Raw genomic sequence first — 9,094 nt, 5'->3', positions numbered from 1 at the left:
GTAAGCGGATGATCATGGGTTCGATTCCCATCTGCTCTAATCTTCCATCGGATGGGGAAGTAAAACGTCGGTCCCGGCCTTGGTTGTTGTTAGGCCGTTAAGTCATTCCAGGTATGGGAGTCGTTTCCCTGCTATAAGTACAAACAACACACCAAACCAAACCTGCTCCGGTGGCATCGCTGGCGGCGATTGGACTCGCAATCCAAAGGTCGTCTTGATCCTGGAAAGTTATTAGCTTTTGTATGAAACACATTGTTTCGCCAACTTTAGGCTCGGGTATCAAAGGGGTTAACCTCAACCAAATTCGCTCAAAATTTACACAGATGCATAAATTAACCCAAAAAAACATTTTCCGCTTGTGGGGCAGGGGGTCATTTTTTCTGGGCACCCTAGGCTGCATACATGTAGAAAACATAAGAATTTCAATTTATTAAATCCACAAAAATGATTATTTCCAATCCTTCCTGAAAGTTTCATGAAAATATATTTCATAATTAAAGTTAGTAACAGACGATTTAAGCTTCAAAATTTGCGATGCGCAAGCGAACTATCAAACTTTCTGAGCGTTTTTACGAAAAAACAAGTCTGTTACCGTGTGCCACGATTTCTCGAGATTGGATGGACCATATTGGCTAAAATTGATGAGTAAGACTCTAAAGGCTATCTCTTGTGCATGACGAAGCTCGATTTTTATTTTTTTTTATCTTATTTAAGGATGCACAGCAACCAAAGGAGTTGATGTCTTCTCATTCCAATTGTCAAACTTACGGACCAAATCCTGCTTTGATTGTAGAAATAATCAAACTTTGCGTTAATTTATGTTGTAGACAGTACTTTGGGGATGAATAAAAAAAAATTAACGATAGTTACCGTAGTTATGAAGATACTAAAATATTTGTAATTTATTTTCCCTGAAAGAGCCCCCAGCTAGCAAAATCTAAACTTAGAAATATGTATCCTCCCTGCAAAGGCCTATGAATTGATCTCAGTTGAAAGGTTATCTAAATCTCTGAATTGCAAATGTAACATCCTGGAAATAAAAATTCTAATAAAAACACAATTGAATCGAATTGAAAAATATTTGTAACAAAAATCTTGGTGCTTTACTAATGGAGTACCCGCAGTCGAGCAGTTTTTGACAGTTCACTCCATAAGAAATACATTATAGAAAAAAGCAAAAACTGCTCGAATGGAAATGCTCCATTAGTACCGTAAACATATTGAAAATCAGCCTCCGACATGTACACGGGACAGGTTTAACGAGTCTTCACCAAAATGTTGAGCAAATTTGGTCAAAGCAGTGTTGAGATATCGTGGCACACGTTTTATAAAACTTCAAATTGCTATATCTCGGCATTAGTACAACTGTGCTTAACCAACCCTTGACATTTTTGCCGATTTTGCATTGGTAAAAAAATAATTGTATACTCGAAGCCTATGTGCTCTCTTATGCTAACTGGATAGGACTCCCACGTATCGTAATTCATTTACTTTTACTAATTCTGGGCACTGTTTTCAGAAGTTTCACTAAGAGTAATTGCATCAAAAGCAAATGACACAATATAAGTCCTTTATGATTGTTTAATCATTTCAAGCATTATGCACATTTGCTAGGAAATGTGTCGAGCGAAGTTCGGAACGGGTAGCAGCGGGAGCGAAAACAAGCCAGTTTGTAAAGCTATGCTTTCACCCCATTTCTTTGGAGGTGCGCACTATGCCTCATGGAATCACCGTATATATTTCCGTAGTAACTTTTCAATAGGGCGAAATCATGATTGTTAACAAGCAGGTTACGGGATTTAAGGAGCCGCCTTATGTTTAAAGAATACACAGCAAAAAATCCGATGGTAAAATCGCATGCAAAAGCATGCACATCACCTTGGTCAAAATAAACACTTAAAACTACACACATGCATGTACAAAAAAAAACGTGTAATATTACACAAATCTCTATTTTGAAACCAGGGATAGGTATCGAATTGATTATTATGTCATAGACGTCAATGTAAATAAAAACAAGCAAAATAAAATGCAAAAAAAAACAGTTTTATTAACACAACAATCAATGCATTTCAAAGAAATCTATTCCCACCGACATTAATCCAACCGAATGAACATTTCAAACAATCAGGCTCATATTTTGGGGAAAGATGTGTCTGCAGGATACACGTCTGCCATAATAGTGGCTATGATTATGAACGCTCCTTTTAAAAGTTATTCATAAATGTTTGATTCCGGGGTGTAGAAGTAAATTATGAACAAAAATTACTTTTTCGCCCGTAGTCACCAAAACACCAAAACTAACATTTCTTCAAATTTCCTTCGACGTTCCATAGGGAATGAGTTGGGCTACAATGTCCTTTCATTAGGTTTGACCAAAATTAAGAATATACCCAGAATCCAGGGCTCTATCATTGTTCCCCACTCCTTTCAGCCGTGGGTAACAATAAGACATTTTGATTTTTCTTCGCTAAACTTTTCAAAATCTATGTAAATATTTCAAAACATGAATTGAAAGAGATTTTTGGCATATTTATTGAGTTTTAACTCCATTTAACAAAAAACAAAAGTTATTTGGTATAAATAAATGGATTTTACAAAATTTAAATACCTTTTAGTATAACTTTTGTTTCAAGTTGGCAAAATGAAACAATACAAAAACATGACATGTTACTGGAAAATAATTGAGTTTCGTAGAGTGTCTCATTGTTTCTGCCAAGTGCGCCTACAATGAGACTCTGGATGTAGACGTCAGTTGATCTCATATTTTGGTCAATGTCAGTACACATTAAAACAAAGTCAATGCAACAAAAATATCATTAAAACATACTGATGAAAAACATACAAAAATCGTTGAAAGTTAAAAACCAAAAGTGTCTCATTGATAGGGTAGTCACTAATGTTGCTAACTAACATAAAATAATATTTTGAGAATAGATTTGTGTCCAAAAAGTTTGTCTGCTGGTTCACTGTTTGATGTGATGCAAGAAAAGCGTGGGGTTAGACTTGAATGTTTTCAGCCAGCTCAATTGTCTTGCGAACCTTCGTGGTGAACGGACACTAGAGCTGCGGTATTTTTTACTACCTAAGCTCAGAGTTATTTCAAACAAAATTCACAGTCTTTTTAAAGACTACCTGAGTTACTTTCCAAAATTCTAAACAGTCTTTTCAAGACTAACCCCACCTGAAATTTTGTTGTATTTTACAAACGAAGCCATCTTTTTAAGAGAACTTTGCTTGCAAAATGCGTCAAAACAAAGGTAAACGCAAATCTTCTGAAGATTTGGTCGTTACGTCGGTGAAGCGTTTGAATGCTAAATCGGCTAACGGAAACAGAAAAAGAAAACAGCCTCTTCTGAGGTCTGATTCTGATTCTGAAAGTGAGGTCAATCCTCCAATTCCATTGACAAACAGTTTCGGTGTTTTATCCGAAACTGTTGACAAGGATCCTTCTCCTCTACTGTGCCTTCTGCCGTCGAGAAACGTGTAAAGGCTCCGCCAATTGTAGTGACTTCCGTCTCCGATTTGGCCAGCTTTCGAACGCAACTGAAGAATTGCAAGGAAACTTGCAATTTAAAGGTTTCGTTTCAGCTTGGCCGAAGAGGAGAATGTCGCTTGTTGACGGAATCTTTACAAGATCACCAAACTTTTGTTGGTTATTTGAAAAACCACAAACACAATTTCTACACGTATGAGACCAAGAATGCTCGTCCATTCAAGGCGGTCCTGAAAGGTCTCTCCAACGACTTGTCGATGGATGAGATCAAAAACGAACTTAAGGTGTTGCTTGGCTTTGCCCCATCCCAAGTAATACCAATGAAGAAAAAATCAAACGGGAATATTTCTCGCTTTGGTTTGACTTCACAATTTTATCTGATTCATTTCAACAGAAATGAAATCAACAATTTGAAACTTTTGGACAAAGTACAGTTTTTGTTCCATGTACGGGTAAAGTGGGAGCATTTTAAGAAACATGGCGGTAATGGCCAGAATCTGACCCAGTGCCGGCGTTGCCAGGCATTCGGTCACGGTACTGATCATTGCGCCATGATTCCAAAATGCATGGTTTGCGGGGATTCTTCTCACGACAAGGACAATTGTCCCGTGAAAGAAGTCACCCAATTTAAATGTGCAAATTGTGGTGGAAATCACAAATCAAATTTCTGGGATTGCCCCATCAGAAAAAAGGTTTTGGATTCTCGTGCTAAGCATCAGCCGAAATCCAAACCGAAATTTTCTCAAAGTCAGGTTGTACCTGCATCATTAAATCAAACGTTCGTGCTGTCTCACTCGAACAATGCTAGAAATACCCCTACCATGGAAAAGTTAGGTAACACTAATGGCATTTCTTATGCCAACGTCGTTTCGGGTTCGGGTTCATCCACGAATTTTAAATCCTCTACCAATTTTCAAATTGGGCAGGTACCTCAAATTTCATTTGAAAATTTTTCTGCTGGCAACGCTTTGGGATCTTCTGATCTCGGTGATGTTACGTTTGAAAAAATGACTTTTTTGCAAAACTCACTGTTTGGTTTGATTCAAACAATGAGTAATGCTACATCCATGATGGAAGCTATCCAGATTGGATTAAAATTTGCGAATGATGTTGTTCTTACCCTGAAGTTTAATCATGGATCTAAGTAATTCCATCAATATTATGAATTTTAATGCTCGCTCTTTAAAAGCGAAAGAAAATGAATTTTTCAACTTTTTACGAGTTCATAACGTGCATGTTGCTGTTATAACCGAAACATTTTTAAAAACTGGCACTTATTTGAAAAGTGATCCAGATTATAAAGTTATAACCAATAACAGAATGAATCGAAATGGCGGTGGAGTTGCAATAGTTATCCACCGTAGTATGACTTATAGTACGTTACGTGACTTTAAGTTAAAAGTTATTGAAAGTTTGGGCATTGAACTTGAAACTTCTTTTGGGAAAATTATGATTGCAGCTGCATATTTACCATTCCAATGCACTGGGGAAAATAAAAATTATTTCAAAGGGGATTTGAATAAACTTACTCGGCATAGATCTCGATTTTTGATCATCGGTGATTTTAATGCCAAACACCAATCTTGGAATAATTCAAAAGTAAATTCCAATGGTAAAATTCTATTCAGAGATTGCACTTCTGGTCTTTATTCGGTTTTATACCCGAATGGACCAACTTGCTTTTCTTCTGTTAGAAATCCATCAACAATTGATTTGGTTTTGACAAATCAAAGTCAGTATTGTGGTCCTTTAGTGACTCATGCTGATTTTGATTCTGATCACCTTCCAGTAACTTTTTCACTTTCTCATGAAGCAGTTACCAGACCCAATAGTTCTGTGTTTAATTATCACAAAGCTAATTGGGACAGGTATCAGCATCATATTGAGAACAATTTAAATCATGATTTTGTTTTAGAAACCAAAGCTGATATTGATTCAGCCTTGGAATCTTTAACTAATGCGATTTTGGATGCTAGGAATATTGCTATTCCTAAAGTCCAAGTCAAATTTGATTCTCCCATTATTGATGACGATCTTCAGCTTCTGATTCGTCTGAAAAATGTTCGCCGAAGACAGTATCAACGTTCTCGTGATCCTGCACTGAAGCGAATTCAAAAAGATTTGCAAAAGGTTATTGACCACAGATTCACTCTCCTGCGAAATGAAAAGTTCGCAAGAGATATCGAACAAATTAAACCTTATTCCAAACCTTTTTGGAAACTTTCAAAGGTTCTTAAGAAACCTCAGAAACCCATCCCTTCTTTAAAAGATGGTGATAATATTTTATTAACTAATGGGGAGAAAGCTCAAAAACTTGCTCAGCAGTTTGAGAGTGCTCATAATTTCAACTTAAATGTTCTGAGTCCTATTGAAAATCAAATTTCAATAGAATTTCAGAATATTGTTGAACAACAGTTTTCATCAGATGATGTTTTTAATACGGATCTGAATGAAATAAAATCTATTATCAAAAAGTTTAAAAATATGAAAGCCCCTGGTGAGGATGGCATTTTTTACATTTTAATTAAAAAATTACCTGAAGCAACCTTAAGTAGCTTGGTCAAAATTTGCAACAAATGTTTTGATTTGGCATATTTTCCCAGTAGTTGGAAAAATGCCAAAGTAGTTCCGATTTTAAAACCGGATAAAAATCCTGCTGAAGCCTCAAGCTATCGGCCCATTAGTTTGCTTTCATCTATTAGTAAATTATTCGAAAGAATAATTCTTAATAGAATGATGACGCACATTAACATTCCAACGCCCAAGGCTCCAAAAAAGTTGGAACGGTAACTTCAACTCATTGGTTCTCGGTCATAACTCAACCAATCAAGATGATTCTTCTTTCCAGTGATTTGTTAGGATGTCTAGATGATTCTAGAACTTTGCAGAACTTAATTTGATCAAATATGTAATTTTTGCGATCAAAAACATCGTTCCAACTTTTTTTTTCGCGAGTAAAAAAAAATTCGCCAAAAAATCCGCGGAGGCCGTCAATTTAAAAAAGGTGGAACGCTGTTTTCGGTCGCAGAAATTACAGATTTGTTCAAATCAAGTTCTGCAAAATTTTGGGATCATCTAGACATTCTTACAAATCACTGGAAACAAGAATCGTCCCGATTGGTTGAGTAATGCCCGAGAACCAGCGAGTTGAAGTTACCGTTCCACCTTTTTTGGGAGGCTTGGGCGTCCGTGTAAGTTGGACATGCGTTGGGCGTTCCAGTGTTAATGAAAATTCAATTTTCGCTGATGAGCAGTTTGGATTTCGCCTTGGGCATTCAACTACTCATCAGTTGTTGAGAGTTTCAAATTTAATTCGAAGCAACAAATCTGAGGGCTATTCTACTGGCGCTGCTCTTCTAGACATAGAAAAAGCATTTGACAGTGTTTGGCATAAAGGTTTGATTGCGAAATTAAAAAGGTTTAATTTTCCGATTTACATCGTGAAAATTATTCAAAATTATTTGACGGATCGTACTCTGCAGGTATGTTATCAGAATAGCAAATCTGATCAACTACCTGTGCGTGCTGGCGTCCCTCAAGGAAGCATTTTGGGTCCAATTTTATACAATATTTTTACTTCTGACTTGCCTGATTTGCCCCCAGGATGTCAGAAATCACTTTTTGCTGATGATACAAGCATCTCCGCCAAAGGTAGAAGCCTTCGTGTCATCACAAGAAGATTACAAAAAAGCTTGGATATTTTCAATTCTTATTTGAAAGAATGGAAAATTACTCCAAATGCTGCAAAAACTCAACTTATTATTTTCCCTCACAAACCAAGGGCTGATTTTCTTAAACCAAAAAGTCATCACATTATAAAGATGAATGAGGTAAATTTAAAGTGGGAGGATCAAGTGAAATATCTTGGACTTGCTTTTGACAAAAACCTTACTTACAAGGATCACATTGAAAGTATACAGGTTAAATGTAACAAATATATTAAATGTTTGTATCCACTTATAAACAGGAATTCTAGACTTTGTCTCAAGAATAAACTGTTAATTTATAAACAAATTTTCAGACCTGCCATGCTTTATGCTGTGCCGATCTGGACAAGCTGTTGCCTAACCAGGAAGAAAAAACTTCAGAGGATTCAGAACAAAATTCTGAAAATGATTCTGAAACTTCCTCCCTGGTTCAGCACCAGTGAACTTCATCAATTAGCCGAAGTTGACACTTTGGATGTTATGTCCAATAAGATAATTGATGCATTTCGACAAAAATCATTGCAGTCTTCAGCTGCATTGATCCGTTCTTTATATAGTTTATATAGTCCTACATTTGAAATCACTGAATAGCAAAAGCTAAATATTTCATGAATAAATGAAAGTTGCTAGTATTTAAAATTGAGGTGAAAAGTCATCGATTGTGATTGGACACTCAATAATATTTTAACTGAATGAATGTACATGGAAAAGAAAAACTGAATAAATATAAATTAAAAAAAAAAAAAAAAAAAACAGCCAGCTCAGGGTGGATCCATAAGGGGTGGATGGTCGGTGTTTGGCCGTCCAGCAACATTCGGTGGAAAGCCGCCCAAGGAAGGGTGATGCTGTAAAATATCAGTTGGGAGGGGGTAAGGGGGAACGTAAAGGCCAAGGAAGGGGTGCCAAGCAACTGGGCAGAAGGATACTGGAACGATTTTGTGGACCAAGACAAAACTAGAAGGACATAAAATAAGCAAGTAAAATGCTAACGAACGGGTGAGGAAGTGTGCGTATATGATGAGTGGAAAAGAATTTCCCAGTGTCCTAGAGAGCGCAGATAAAGCTGAAGAGAATTTATAATGTTTAACTGTATATTCTGTACATAGCCGTGGGTGATGTTTTCTCTATACTTTCGAACGAGAGTTAGTTCACATTCTCGACCATCATGTGTGAGTACTTTTTAGAGGATGGTGAGTTTTCGCATTTTAGATGTTGGTATATGTGGGAACGGATATTACACACTCATGTCGGTTTTGCAAAGCATTTGAGCAAAGTAAGAAGCTAAAGTCTATCAAACTGGTACTTTTTTGGCCATTGTAGAGCATGTTAACGATATCAACTCTGAAAATCCACTGTGCATAATTTATACTTCAATTAGATAGTAATTTCAGCGTTAATTAAAAATTCACGATCAAGTGTATCAAAGGGCATAGCGCTGACTGTGACAGTCTTGACAAGTTTGTATAGTTTATAATTAAGTCACCTAGCACAATGTTGTACCCAATCGGCTCGCGTTTGATTAATGTAAATATATAGCACGGAGAAAACAATATGCCAGAGGCGCGTCAATCCTAATTTATATCCGTGCCTGTGAATGATTAACACTTTATCTAAAAGGGTTGAACGGAAGGTAATTGACTTTGCCTGTTGGATTCAGTTTGATAATTTATATCAATGAATTTTCTGTGATATACAAGATTAAAATTGTTCGATTGCTCTAATTTTTTTTCATCATCCTTATTATGTTTATACCAACAAACTGTCGACTGTCGAAAAAATAAATATATAAAACAAGTTTGAATTTCGTTGAGGATTGATTTGAATGTATCTAACATTACAGGATAACTGTACATCTTATTTCGCGACGCGATACCGGTAGTGATTCCTGCTA

This window comes from Culex pipiens, chromosome 3, assembly GCF_016801865.2.
Source record: "Culex pipiens pallens isolate TS chromosome 3, TS_CPP_V2, whole genome shotgun sequence".
Classification (NCBI taxonomy): domain Eukaryota; kingdom Metazoa; phylum Arthropoda; class Insecta; order Diptera; family Culicidae; genus Culex; species Culex pipiens.
The sequence above is the reverse complement of the archived record's forward strand: the minus strand, read 5'-3'. Positions refer to the sequence as shown.